This window comes from Nelumbo lutea, chromosome 3, assembly GCF_056320005.1.
Source record: "Nelumbo lutea isolate HS-2025 chromosome 3, American lotus-T2T, whole genome shotgun sequence".
NCBI lineage: Eukaryota > Viridiplantae > Streptophyta > Magnoliopsida > Proteales > Nelumbonaceae > Nelumbo > Nelumbo lutea.
In genome coordinates, this window is record NC_142686.1 from 66,336,974 (window position 1) to 66,351,929 (window position 14,956).

General features: G+C 38.7%; 1 pseudogene across 1 annotated transcript; it reads right to left on the bottom strand.

The window, feature by feature from the left end:
- Positions 1–4,313: 4,313 nt before the first annotated feature.
- On the bottom strand, positions 4,314–5,156 carry LOC148865391 (cysteine proteinase inhibitor B pseudogene; annotated as a pseudogene). Its single transcript, XR_016110463.1, has one exon. The product of XR_016110463.1 is annotated as a cysteine proteinase inhibitor B pseudogene (transcript).
- Between the last annotated feature and the right edge of the window lie 9,800 nt (positions 5,157–14,956).

Sequence of the window (14,956 nt, forward strand, 5' to 3'; positions counted from 1 at the left end):
TATATAAACAATTGTATATATAAAAATTCATTATATCAAAATTTTAAATTTTTTTTTCCATTTTTTTAGATTAATAAGCAAAAATAGCTTTGGCCAAGTCCGTGGCCTGGCTTGGACTAAGACTTGGCCCACGAGCCAACCTGGCCCGCGGCATGGCATGGGCTTGCTCGGGCTTGGGCATTGTCGGGCCAACCCCCAAACTTTTCACTGGGGAGAGCGACATGGCTCGTAATAGCCCGCAGGCCATCATGGGTTGGACTGGCCTCCCTAATGAAAAGTTTGGTGATTGGCCAGAGACGACCCACAACATGGCCCACTTTACACCTCTAGGGTTTAATGAGCAACTGCTATTGGTATTTAGTGGGCTGATGAATAATTGCCACTAACAAAATATATATAGTGGCATTTTCCAAAGTGTGGCTAAATTAATTCGCGCTCTATCATATTTATAGTGGCGCTTTTATAAAATTGCCGCAAAAATTTGTATATTTAGTGGCGAATATAAATACGCCGCTTGACAATCCGGCACTATAGGTCAACAGGTGATGATGGATCAAGGGTTACTCGAGGAGAACATGGTAAGCTATATGTATGGGGATCGCCTAGATTCTTGAGTGGTAAAGAAGGGGCCAATTAATAGAGGTAACAAGATGGAGCTGCAACTTGTTGATATGTTGCCATTGAAGTCTACCACCTCCATCAATTGTCCTCTTACAAAGTCACCTAGGATTCCCATTGGTCACAGTGCATGTGTTGAGATGAGGTTGACCGAGCTTCCCTTATCAATATAAGAGCCCATCGCATCTCGTAGTGATTTACTCAGGCACCAACATACATGGGTCTGTTGTGGTCTGGATTCATTGTGAGCATATCATCTTCTGAGAATACAACATTGAACTTGTTGACATTGCAACACTCCTTTGGATTTCTAAAGACCTCAATTAGAGCGTGAATTACAACTCTTTGCACCACGTTGTTTGTGCCTTGCTTGGTAAGGAATCGCAATAGCTCAAATCTCGTGAGTAGGATATCTAGTGTTACATTGATATAATTCACTGCACTAACAACATTTATGATGCCCCCTTGGAGGTGATTGGGAAGAGGATTGCTCTCAACTTGTGTCAGGTGCCTTTTGAGAAGTTCATCCAACTTAACCTTGGCGACGAAAATTCACCTCAAGTTGTAACAGTCCATGAGGTCATGTGTGGTGGATTGGTGGAAATCATACCACTGGGGTTCATGTCTCTCTCTTTCTGGGTTAACATGGGGAGGTCGGGGTGGTAGCTCGATGGTTTGGTCTTCTACGAGCTTGTTCATAGTGAGTAGGATTTTGCTCTTACTGCAGCCAAAAGGAGGTGGTGGCCCATCATTTGCCTGACTTGGCCTCTAGATCTGGTGTAAGGGTCCCTCCCTATTCCACGATTGGTGTATTGTCTCCTATCTACCACATATGCCTCTTGCCGTGGTTGATGATACTATGATGGGGTCTCTACTACTGAGAGATTGGGGTTGCGATGGTTATCACCATTCTCTCTATGCATCTTCAGAGATGGTTAAAATTCGCTATCTCAACGTTCTCTATACCAATTTGGTAGGCAAGCTACATCCCCTAGACACACTACTCTACAAAGTCTTTCTCTTTGGCATGCTCGTCAAACACCATGTGGATAAACTTTGGAACCGCATCATGTAGACGAGGAGGCCCTCCCTAGAGCCTATTGCTCGACATTGCACAAGCTAGCAATATTGAGGTGTCGCTCAAACGTAAACCACTTGGTCAAGGACTTCTCGGCTAATTCTTTCCATGAGTTTATGCTTCCTAGTGTTAGGTTTATGAATCAGGTATATGCTGGCTCAGTCAGAGATTTAGAGAATTCTCGGGCTTTTAGGTCTCCCTCGAGGGCAAAAGGCCTAGGGATTCCTCAAACTTGCTGACATGTTCTTGGGGACTTCCCTTTTGTCTGTCATACAAGGGCCATTGATGGGATGGGTAATAGTGTGCAAGGCATGATTTATGGAGGATCCAACTAGAGTAAGGTTTCTAAAGGGTGATAAAGGCCTGGAATTTGCTTTAGCTGGTTTCTATCATGATTTGGATATACTCCTATAGCTTGATCTTGCTCATGGGTGCCTCAGGGGAGTGCGATTTCTCCCATTTGTTGTAACTGTAGGGGTTGGCATCAAGAAGTGGGTGGTATGGCCCATGTTGCCTATAACCATGGATGTTAAAGGCTTGGGGTTCTGGTGTTTTGGGTGTAGTGGTTTGGGGATGTACAGTGGGTTGAGTGGACTACCTGACTGGAGTGAATGATGGGATTTCTGGAGCCAAGGACTATGGCTGGGGATACTAGAGGAGTTGTTGCAACATCTCCTTCATCTCTACTTGTTGCCTCTCCAGTTGGTTGATGCGGTCGACCTTTTAAAGAGTCGTTTGCATAGCATTCAGGTTTTCCTCCAGTTCATTGAAGCGGCCTGCGAGTTCGTAGACCTTATTGGAGAGGATTTTGATATCGGTGGCATCCTTAGAGTTATATGGAGTTGGGGGTTTTTTGTCTCGTTCTGGGAACCTCTTCATTTAGTATATTCCTTACTTATTGGGGTGAGGTTGATTCTTTCAGTGGCCATTTCTATAATCAGGGGAATAGTTAGAGATTCTAAATGTGAGAGGTAAGGTTACGAGGGAGGTCTACTTGAAGAGGTGAGGTATGTGGAGGTGTAGACTAGAACAAAGTAACAAAGTATTTTGGGGGAAGCAGAAGACTAGTTTATTAGAACTCTCATAGTTCTTTCTAGATGATCTCTCGCGTGGAGGACATCAGGTCTCCTCTATTGGAAAGGTGTTGCTATAAGAGGGAACAAAGGGAAACGACCAAAGGAAACTTTCCTACCCAAGAAAGATGGTTATAATTCGTTGGACATAAAATGGGTAAGTAGTAGGGTTCTAATTAAACCATAGAAAATTTTCTATAATCGAACTAGTCTTGCCAGTTTTTCATTTCTCCAAATCCAAACCTAATTGGTACCACCGGTTAATTGGTTGACTGGTTTCAGTTTTTAACTGGTTTGATTCTTTGGTATTTCGGTTTTTATATTTATAACATATTATAAATATATATATGTATATGTATATAATATTATAAATAATAAATATTATAATATATTAGATATTATGAATAGATAATTATAAATATAATACATAGATATTTAAATATATATACCGGTATGTTTGATTAGCTGCTAGTTTTTTCAAGATTAATTGAAAATCGAACCGCTCCTTTGATTTTTCGAAAATACTAAACTAGAACTAAATTGACAATCTCATTGTTGCTGTTTAGGAATCTCTCAAGTCGTTGTTGCCGTTCTCACCGTCGTTCAGAGCTGTTACAGAGCTTCTCCCTAAGCTTTGAATCAACGACACTAATGTGACCTTTGATGTTAGCGGTTGAATAGAGGAGAGGATTCTGGCAATTGAACATATAAGATTATGGCGGCGATTGAACGAAGGAGGAGGAACTGGGCAAGCAAGAGTAAATAAGTGATTATTTCTGTGACTTTTTATTTATTCTAATCCTAATCTTTAGCTCGAATATATATTTTTTGAAAAAAGTTATCATTTTATGTGCTTTTTGTAATTTTTTCTGTTCTTACCTGAGGTATATAATTCTGGAAAATTTTGTTATAATTTTCTGTATCTTTTTCCTGTGATTATTCTTTCTATCTTTTGTTATTCATTCAATAATTTTATCAATTTGTCCATTTTCTACATTTTTTTGGTGTTTTCCAGCAAATGTTTTTTGTATTTGTTTTTGCATTTCTTGCAAATTTTTATACTTTGATGCATTTTTATTATTTTCTAAGTTTTTTCTGCACTTTCTGATTTTTTACGAGACATATTCTTTTGCCATTTATTGTGTTTTATGCACTTATCTTCATTTTAAAGAAATTGATTTTTTTTTTATATTTTATGGTTTTTGTAGTTTAAATATATAGTTGTAGGCCTTTAAACAATGAGAATAGATTGAAGTGAAAAAAGGGTTAGAGGGTAAAAAGGTGGGTTAGGGTGTCAATAAGAGGGTCAAATGGGTGAAGTCAAATGGGTTAGTGGATCAATATACCATCACCCAACCCAACCCACCGGGCCTCATGGCAAGTTCTTGATGGATATGTACTGAATGACTTAATGCTTTGTCTTAATGTCTGTATGCTGAGACTGGACTGACATGAAATAATATTTAATTATTTTATTATTTTATGTACTAGACTACAAAACAATAAGCGATCGATTCAGCTCATCCACTTCAATTAAAATTTGCTTTGGAACCACATATCAAATATTTTATAAGTTTTATTATTACTATGAGAAAAAACATTCACAAGACTACACTCATCACATTAACATCAACCTCTCCGTTTCCCAAAAGGAAAAGCAATTAATAAACGACCATACAAAAGCCCTAAATCGCAGAGAAGATTAAACATATATATATATATATATATCGCGCCAGCGCGATCATGCTTTACACTTATAATAACCAAAACTATTTGGTGTAATTGGTGGAAGGAGAGAAGGCAAGCAGCTGCTTAGACGGTAGCCATGGCTTCACAGCTACTACAGCATCAAACCTCTTAGCCATTCCATGCTGTAAAGCTTCGATATGCAAGTAGTAATTGATACCTGACACCACTTGTCTCTCCGCCATTACAACCTCCGAGAAGACCAGCTCACCGTCGTCACTATTGCTCGTGCCTTGTCCATGCAGTAACACTACTTCTTCCTGCTGCTTTCTTCTGTTGAATTCCTCCACCGAAAACCTCCCCAGTTTTTGAATCTCGTGGTTGCACTTGACATTTTTTACGTCGGTTCTTCCTCCTACAATGTCTCTTATTCCAACAACGGCCCTGAGACTGAGAGAGCAACACAGACAGAGAAACAGCGAAGCCACCAAAAACGCAGAAGATCTGTACCTGTACGCCATGAGGCAGATATGAAGATATTGATTTGGGTCTAAGATGTTCTGTGCAATCTGGGTGGGGATATGAGGTGTTTATATAAGAGGTTGAGAGGTGTGGAGCTGTGGAGCTGTGGATGTATGTATGACACGCGGATCGAGGTGAGGTTGAGAATACGAACGGCGTACCGCGTCTTCTATATGGTGGTATACAACAGGCTTTGTTGGATTTTACTCAATAATGGAATTCTTTGTTTTTTTAGCTATCTTTTAACCTCTGTTCGGGATTTATTTACTCTTTTTCTCCCGGCGGTTTTTGAGGGGTTCGGCTTCAGTCGGTGCTTTATGCGTTCGAATTAGGAGAGAAAGACATGCGTCCATAGGCGCGTGTGCATGCTATATTCGTAATATGTCGGTTGCTGGCGGATCAGTCGCAAATGAATCCATTTGTTGCCGGTGGAATATCACTGCCATCAATAGTAAAGGTTAGGATTTTCATGGGAGAAGACTGTGTTTTAGAGAAGCAAAGAAGAAGAAAGATTTATCTTTTCTGTTGCCGGTTGTCGGTGGAAGATTTCACCGCCGGTGATGCTTTGTCTTTGCCAATTGGAGATGATAGCAGAACAGGGGTTTGGTGGATCGATTTGGGTAGAGAGACATGGAAAAGATAAAATCGTTTTGAATCGAGGAATGGCTAACGGCGTTTGTGCTATAACGTCCGCTTACCATCCTCGCACGAATATAGAATGCACACACGCCTAACGCCTATGGATGCATGTCATTCTCTCCTAATTTTCGAACGGTGTTTGAATGTATAAAGCACTAACTGAAGTCGAACACTCCACAACCAATTACAAGTGAATACGGCAGTGTTCTATGATTTGGGGTCACCTACCACATGATCTAACACTATACATCTCACTACAAAATTGGGACCCACTATGTATAATATATGCAGTGTGAGTTGATGGTTGACAGGTGATCCGGACTCGTGTTCCCTACTAATTGCTCCAGGTGTCAGCATACAATATACCGTGTGTTCAGTTGTGATTGATTGGGCAGCAAGTGATAAAGTAGACTTGACATGATAAGTCAGATTGAATTTGAATCAGGGTATATTTGAATAAGTTATCAAAAGGAAAAGAAAGTATAACAATTTAAATAAAGAAAAAATAAAAACCACAAGTATTTTTTAAAATTATTTTCATCATATATATACATGTTTTTATATAAAAAAAATAATATAAAAATATTTACAAAAATGCAATATAAATAACATATTTATAAATAATATATATATATATATATATATAAGATCAGATTGGGGGTGATCTGAATTTGATCTGATCTGAAAATCCAAAATAGGGATATTTGAACCTGACAAGAGAGGTTGGACTTCGGACCGAATTATGATCCAATCCACTTTCACCCCTAGGTGTGAGGATGAAATCCGACCTCAAGAGATTGAAGTGGTTTTGGGGTATATATACTAATTGCTAGGTGACATGGAGTATCTTTATTGGTTAAACATCCCCTAACACACACATCAAATGCAACCATATCTCCATGGGATTCTCAATCTCTTATACTTTCATTTAGGCTATGTTTGGTTTGAAGTAAAAAGTAGTGAAAGGTAAGACAACCTATACAAGGTTTGTAAAGGTTTCCCTTCCTTTCCCTACCCTTTCCTTCAAACCAAACACAGCCTTAGTGTGTAACTAGCAGGGTCCTCTGCAATCCATGGCAAAGTCAAAAAGTTTATTAAATGATGTCAGTTTTTTTTTTTATTTTTTTTCAAAGATCAATGTATAGAGAATGTTTAAAAATTGTTACTCCATGGGGCTATACAACCAAGGGAGAGGGATCATCCCCAAACCTATAAAGCCTCTAACCCTAGTGCAAGTGGGATTCAATCCTATGTCTCCACTACAACCAGTAGGAGACCCTAACAACCAACTAGCTAACACTTTAACAAGGATATTTAAAACAAAATTAATAAAAAATCTCTATTTATCATTGTTTTCATAACAAAAAATAAAAAAAATAGAAAGAAAAACTTGAATATCTTAAAAATCCTCGGTAGAAATAATTATATGAATAAATTACTTTTTCAAAAAATTCTAAAATTATGAACAATTAACTACTAAAAATGTCAAAATTTTTAAGAAATTAGAATTTTATAAATTAACTTTCACTAAATTAAATTACCAAAAACATGAAAATTGGTTTATAGAAATGATTAAATTAAAATTTTCTAATAAATACCAAAAACCAATGTAAATTACCAATAACAATGGAAATTATTAATAATTACCAAATGTAAATTGTTAGCATGAAAATTTCCTAATATTTTTCCAATTTAATTATTATCAAAAACCAATGTAAATTAAAAATAATTAATTATAGAAGTTATTAAAATTTTAAATCTAATAATTAATCATGTTTCATTAGACTAATGATGACTGATATGGTGATACTTGAAACCCTTTCCATATACTATTTTGCCTTGGCCAAGGACATTCATGTATAGGACACTATGGCTGATATGTGTATGCTTGAATCTATTGGTTAGGGCAGAAGTATTTGCACCATGAAGCCATAATGCCCCGTGCACAAGATATCCATGATGCCCTGGTCTAAGGATTATCTGCATAATTGGAATGTTAGAAACATTTATTGGCTAATGACTTCATATATGTATCTATTATGGGTCATGTTCAATGAACCTTCTCTCTAATAGGCACCCACAAATTTATTTTAGTGTCCTACATAAGTGACTTGAGATTCATCACACCACGAGGCCAGCATAATGTGTGCTAGTCTATTTGGACTATCAAAGGCCTCTTGATAGTCCTATGACTAAGAACCATTTTAGGATCTTTGTTTCAATTGAAACATATCTCAAATTTCAAACATACTTAAGAATATGTTTATTTAACAAAGAAACAATGGGCTATTTATATGAAAGTAAAAGTTTGCAAATGTAAATGACAAAAATGCCCTTTTATTAATAATGTGAATAGTTCAAAAATTGCACATCTATAGTGTCATACAATTGGTTTTAGGGCATACGACTAACAACCTTTCTATTGACCAATGGATGTGCATGGCTCCATAATAAGATTTGTCGAAGCAGTGTCCACATGTAAGAACAATATGGCCACAATAGCTACACAACTAATAAATGACCGGAGTGAACTGCTATGATTTAAAGTATTGTCCATAATTAGTTCCATGTCCATTGTTAGAATTCTGAGTCCTAGAGGAGAAATTCTGTTCAGAAGAGAAATGGCATTTGCCTTTCTACTAATACCAATTGAAAATATTGACAAAATGAGTAACAATCTTGGGACTACTTTAAGATAATATATAAACATTAGGAGTAAAATTAATCAATTTCCTAAAATTTAGGGATATGTATGAGACATGTGTATCAAATACTGGCATGTTGACTTTTAATTGGCACATAGCCAAGTTTGCACATGTGTGTTTATAGTAATCCTATGGCAACAAATACCAGTCATCAAAACATGGTGTACTAGTCATTTTGTTGTCTTTCAACTTAAAAACATAGCTTTAAATCTTCTCATTTGTATTTTATGTCAATATTTTCTAACTTGTAGTTGAAACAAATAAATGAATTGAATGAGCTAACATCAATACAAATTTAATCAAAAGCCTGTTTCAATCAAACATTTTTAAAAAGCAATTTCCTTTTATTTGTTAACCTATTGACCTGTTTGACCAAGTCAATAGGACATGGGTAAGACATTAATTTGTTTTATATTTTTAGCCATTTTCATCTTTAATAAAAATAGATCTCATTTTTCATATATATTTTTTTAATATGAGGAATATATAATATTAAAAGCATGTTTAATTCTTTTATGATTTTTATAAAAAATGTTATATTTTGATTGTTATTATTTATTTTTATGAATCTCACATTTGACTTGTTAGATTAAAATATGGTTTTTAATTAGTGTTTCTAATCTTATATTCAAATCAATTGGTTAGTGGTTAATTTGTTAGTTGAGCAAAATTCTGGGTCCATTTACCACCAAGCTACTTGTCTAAAAAAAACATTAACTTAGCCATTATGTTATTAACATACCAAATGATTTAATTGCTTACACACTGATAGGAATGAATACAATGTTTTTTTTTTAGGTTACTTTTCAAAATGCTAATTTTTATACTATGAAAATTAAGGTTGTAGATTTAATGGGAGAAACAAATATACCTTTTATAGGATTTAATGAGACAATTAGAGCTAATACATTATATATTCCATTTTTATTATTAATAAAAATATTTCTTATTTATTATAGATGTATCCAAAATTTTCTTTATTTTTTTATATTTTATATTTTATTTATTTTGAATTTTTATGATTTAATTATGACATCATGGATTAGCCTATTTAGCCCAAAATGATTTAACTTATTACCACGACCTAAATAAAAATACAATTTTATTCCAAGTTAATTTTAAAAATATAATTTTTTATATTATAAAAATTATTTTATATTGATTTAATTATTAAAAATGAAATTTAATACCTTAAATATTTTTTATCGATCATCTATATACAATTAATACTGAGAGTAGAATATGACTTAATGTGGGCTCGCATCAGTGGATCCCACTTAATAGGAATTTGGTGAGAGTCCAATCTAGAGATACGAGGTGCTAGATTAGAATGCCCCCTTCCATCCGTCGTTCCGTCCCAAATTTATGAATGGCTTAGATTATACAAGTAGGTTGAGAGTAATTTTCAAAATGGGACTGAATCAAAATGGCGGTTTAAGATCATACAAGTTAGGTTGAGAGTAAAAAAAAAAAAAAGGTAAGAGTACTTTTTGAAGGCGTACATGCGCACATAGAGACAGGAGCACCAATGACGGTGAAACATGCTGAGATAATGGTCCCAAAACACTGCAACAATCCCTGCAGAGTTAGACAGAACCGTACAGTCTATTTTTGTCCATGAATCCAATTTGCTACTACTTTTCAACTGTTACAGTGGATAAACATTATCTCTTTTTCTGAATGGTGGATGGATAAAACAAAATCTTCGAGTTTATTATCGTGTCACAAAAAATGTCTGTAGGAATTTTTCCAAATAGCTAAAAGTAATTCCACTTACAAGTTTGACCATTTCATATGTTGTCTTTACAACTTACAACTAATGGAGGGGCCCTTTCTTCGTAGGGTTGGGATTGGAATTATTATATGGTTTTTAAAATCGGATCGGAAAACCTTGGAACCGATCAGGTGATCAGTTATATTTTTCGTCAAAAATAGATTTTGGCCTAAAAAACGTTGATTTGGATAGTGATGTAACAATTTTTGGTTATTTATCATTTTTTTTGTTAAGTATCTCATCATTTGGTCTGTTTACAAGTGGTCGATGACTCAGAGGCTGAAGTGGAGCTTCTTTGTGTAGCGCAGTCCAGTTGCTTCCTGCAGGAGATGATCTGACTACTAGCAACGACGGAAATTGAACCAGCTACCTTCTGCTGGAGATGATCTGCTCATCTTTGTAGGCGGCGGGAACTGAGGAATCCATCCTCCTTGCAGGAGATGATCTGCTCATCTTTGTAGACGACGGGAATTAAGGAACCAATCCTCCCTACAGAAGATGATCTGCTCATCTTTGTAGATGGTAGGAACTGAGGAACCCATCCTCCCTACAGGAGATGATCTGCTCATCTTTGTAGACGGCGGGAACTGAGGATCTTGCAAGAACTGAATCAAAGAACCCGGGGGTGTTTACCAAGTGAGGTCACTCCGATGGCTAAGTCAGCACTTAGTAGTGAGCTGAGAATGATATTAGAGAATGAAAGAGCTAGAGAATAGGGGTTAACATCTCATCTCCCTCGCCCCTAGGGGGTGAGGCCTTTATATACTGGAGTTCTCATGGGTTTGGTGGAACAATTCCTGGATTCCCGCTGTGATGGGACCTGCTTTCGTGTTAAGTAGGGATAAAGCCACCAACTGGTAAGGTTTCCCATTTTTGCTTAAATTGGGAAGTGGGTGAGATAATATAACCGTTACAAGTCACAATCCTGTAAAATGCGGGGTACGGTGTTGAGCTCCTCGGGGTTGTCATGCGGTGGTCGGTCTGACTAGGAGGTGAGCTACCTGGTGGCGAGCTGCCTGTGCAGTGCCGAGTTGTCTAAGTTGCCAGCTACATGATGATGAGTTGCCTGTAGCGAGTTGCCTGTGGCGAGCTGCCTAGTTGTCATGAGGTGCCAGGTGTCATAATGCCATTGGAGGGCCAAATCCGCCCTCATCATTTGCCCCCACTCTTGAGTTGAAAGTAACTCGACAAAGGGAGTAGATTTCTCCTTTTGGCCCATAATTCAACGAGCTCGTAAGTGCTTATTCAGCTTCTTAGGCTCTGGGAGCTGCTTGGAAGCGAGTTGCCCGTAAGGTGCCGAGGTCTCTGTCAGTTTGGTGTTGTAGCCCTTAGGCTCTGGGGGCAACTTATAGTCCTTTTTTTTTTTTTTGTCGATGTCGAAGAGGTGATTGTGTTTTAAGTGCCCATGCCAAGGAGGCGATTGGAACTAGCTCGTCCATGCTGAAGAGGCGATTGGGTCTTAAGTGTCCATGCCAAGGAGGTGACTGGGACTTGCTCACCCAGGCCGAGGAGGCAACTGGGTCTTAAGTGTCCATGCCAAGGAGGTGACTGGGACTTGCTCGCCCATGCCGAAGAGGCGACTGGGTCTTAAATGCCCATGCCAAGGAGGCAACTAGGACTAGCTCGCCCATGCCAAAGAGGTGACTGGGTCTTAAGTGCCCATGCCGAGGAGGCGATTGGGACTAGCTCACCCATGCCGAAGAGGCGACTGGATCTTAAGTGCCCATGCCGAGGAGGCGACTGGGACTAGCTCGCTCATGCTGAAGAGGCGACTGGGTCTTAAGTAATGAGGAAGTCTTTTATCAGTTCATCAGTTCGCGCCTGGGCCAGGCCCCTAGGTCGCGCTCGTGCCAAGTCGCGCCAGGTCGGTGCATGTGCTAGGCTGCCAGGCCGCCCAGTCGCCAGGCCGCACGCAGGTCGCCGGGTGGGCATCTTAGAGCTATGATTGTGCTACATCAGCCTCATAATGCTGGTCTCCCACTCCTACAAGAAGCTACTAGGAGCTCGACCTTCAGGGGCAACACTACTAACTTTAGGTTGCCGACTCACATGGGAGCCTTGGAATGCTTGACCAGCAAGGGCGCCCATGTAGTCTGTTGGCTGCCAACTCCTGCGGGAGCCATGAAGAGCTCATCTTTGTAGAGGGGACCTCACGAAGAGGACTAATGAGGTTTTATCTGAATTGAAAGCAAAGTTGGTAGAACTGCTTAGTCTATTAGCTCCCTGCACAGTCTTTGAGTTCATAAAAAAAAGGAAACTATAAAGCGAGAGCTTCAATTTCTAAAAAGTGAGGACTTAGCTATCTGGGAGGAGGACTTAGCTTTTTGTAGGATGAGAACTTAGCTTTTTGTAGGATGAGAACTTAGCTTTTTGTGGTAGTTCCCACAGGCGACGCCAATTGATGTAACGATTTTTTGTCACGTATCATTATTTTTTGGCTAAGTACCTCGTCATTTGGTCTGCTCCCAAGTGGTCGATGACTCAGAGGCTGAAGTGGAGCTCCCTAATGTAGCGCAGCCCAACTACTCTCTATAGGAGATGATCTGACTACCAACAACGACGAGAACTGAATCGGCTACCCCTGCTAGAGATGATCTGCTCATCTTTGCAGGCGGCGGGAACTGAGAAACCCATCCTCCCTGTAAGAGATGATCTGCTCATCTTTGTAGACGACAGGAACTAAGGATCCTACAAGAACTGAATCAGAGAACCCGGGGGTGTTTACCTAGAGAGGTCATTCCGATGGTTAAGTCAACACTTAGTAGTGAGCTGAGAATGATATTAGAGAATGAGAGAGTTAGAGAGCAGGGGTTGCCATCTCATCTCCCTCGCCCCTGGGGGGTGAGGCCTTTATATACTGGAGTCCTCGTGGGTTTGGTGGAGCAGTTCTTGAATTCTCGCTGTGATGGGACCTGCTTTCGTGTTAGGTAGGGATAAAGCCACCAGTCGTTAAGGTTGCCCATTTCCGCCTAAATCGGGGAGTGGGTGAGTTAATATAGCCGTTACAAGTCACAATCTCGTAAAACGCGGGATACGGGATGAGCTCCTTGGGGTTGTCATGTGGTGGTCGGCCTAACTATGAGGCGAGCTGCTCATAAGTGGCGAGCTGCCTATGCAGTGTTGAGTTGTCTAAGTTGCCAGGCTACATGATGGTGAGTTGCCTGTGGTGAGCTGCCTGTAAGTGGCAATCTGCTTCTGGCGAGCTGCCTTTAGCGAGCTGCCTGTAAGTGGCAAGTTTCCTAGTTGTCATGAGGTGCCAGGTGTCATAATGTCATTGGAGGGCCAAATCCGCCCTCATCAGTTAGCAAACTATTGATTTGGGTTGTCGAATCATTCAAATTGTTCAACAGTTTTGATTGTTTTTTATGTTTTTTTTTTTATTTTTTTCTTAGAATGGGCCCACCGTTTGGTTCAAACAGTCAGATCATTTGATCCAGGAACCGGACCCCTAATCGGTTCGTTCCCTGGGTCGGTTTAAAAAACCTTGAATTGTAACATTGCTAACTATTACATTAAAAAAGATAATGGTTTCTTAATAACAAACTTGCAATTATAAGTAATCAAGTCTTGAAACTCATATAAAGACTTAAAAGAGATCATTATGCGCTCGTTTTCTAAATATTATTTCAACAAAGGATCTCATATAAAAGAACACGATCATATAGTGATAGTTCTGAGTTCTACTTCATAGATGTTCTTTGTTTCACATTGAGAACTCCCAATTGACCCAATAGGAATGTTCAAATGGGAACCGTCCAAGCAACCGGTTCTGTTTTACTCCAAACCCAGTCCCTAACCAAAAATCGTTGAATTAGTCAATGACCCATCGACCCGGGCAGTCGAACCGTCAACCCATTGACCCGTTCAAATGTTTTTGGCCATTTTTATTTCTAATTATTATTTTATTATTTTTAATTTTTGTTGTCAAAACAGGCCATCTGTTTGAACCGGATGATCGAACTATTGACTTGGAAACCGGTGGCCAGAACGGTTCAGTTTCCAAGTCATTTTTTTCTAGATGTCAATAATTAGATGAAATAACTTTTTAGTCATAGTCATGAGAAGGGTGGATTACAAGGGATTCCAATACCTTGAAAGATAAATCCAAAGTGACCTTAAACACAGAAAAAAATTGGCGGTAAATCCACCAAACTGGAAAAACCAAAGAAAAAAATCAGAAAATCGAGTCCAAAGTTCCGCTTTGACACGGAGCAAAACATATATGCAATCAAAGAAAGTGACAAAGCAGATCATCTTGTAAGAAAAAAAAATAGTGCACAAGAAAACCCAAAGAGAAAACGAAAGGGAAGAAATAAAATGGTGGTAAACCCTAGACCATTTTGGAGGATCTTGAAGAAGAAGATCAAACGCAAAAGAAAAGTAGAAATTGAAAAACAAGGAACATACTGCACACACTCGAATAAAACCCACAGTAGAAGAAACCTTTGAATAGTGAAAATCCAAAAGCATAAAAAACCATGGTTTTTGAACTGTCGATGACCTGGACGGACGGACATTTTGACCTAGGAGCCATCAGGAAACCGATTCCATTTTACCCCAATCCTGTTCCCTGACCAAAAACAGTTAAATCGGTCAATGACCCATTGACCCGAGTGATCAAACCGTCGACCCATTGATCCATTCAAAGGTTTTTGGCTGTTTTTTTATGTTTTTTAATTGGGAACCATCCGATCAACAACCTATTGACCTAGGCAGTCAAACCATTGACCCATTGACCCTCAATGGTATTTGATCATTCTTTTACTTCTTTTTTTTTAATTTTTGTTGTCAGAACAGGACATCCGTTCAAACTGAATGGTCGAATTGTCGACCTGAAAACTGGTGGCTAGAACGGTTTCAT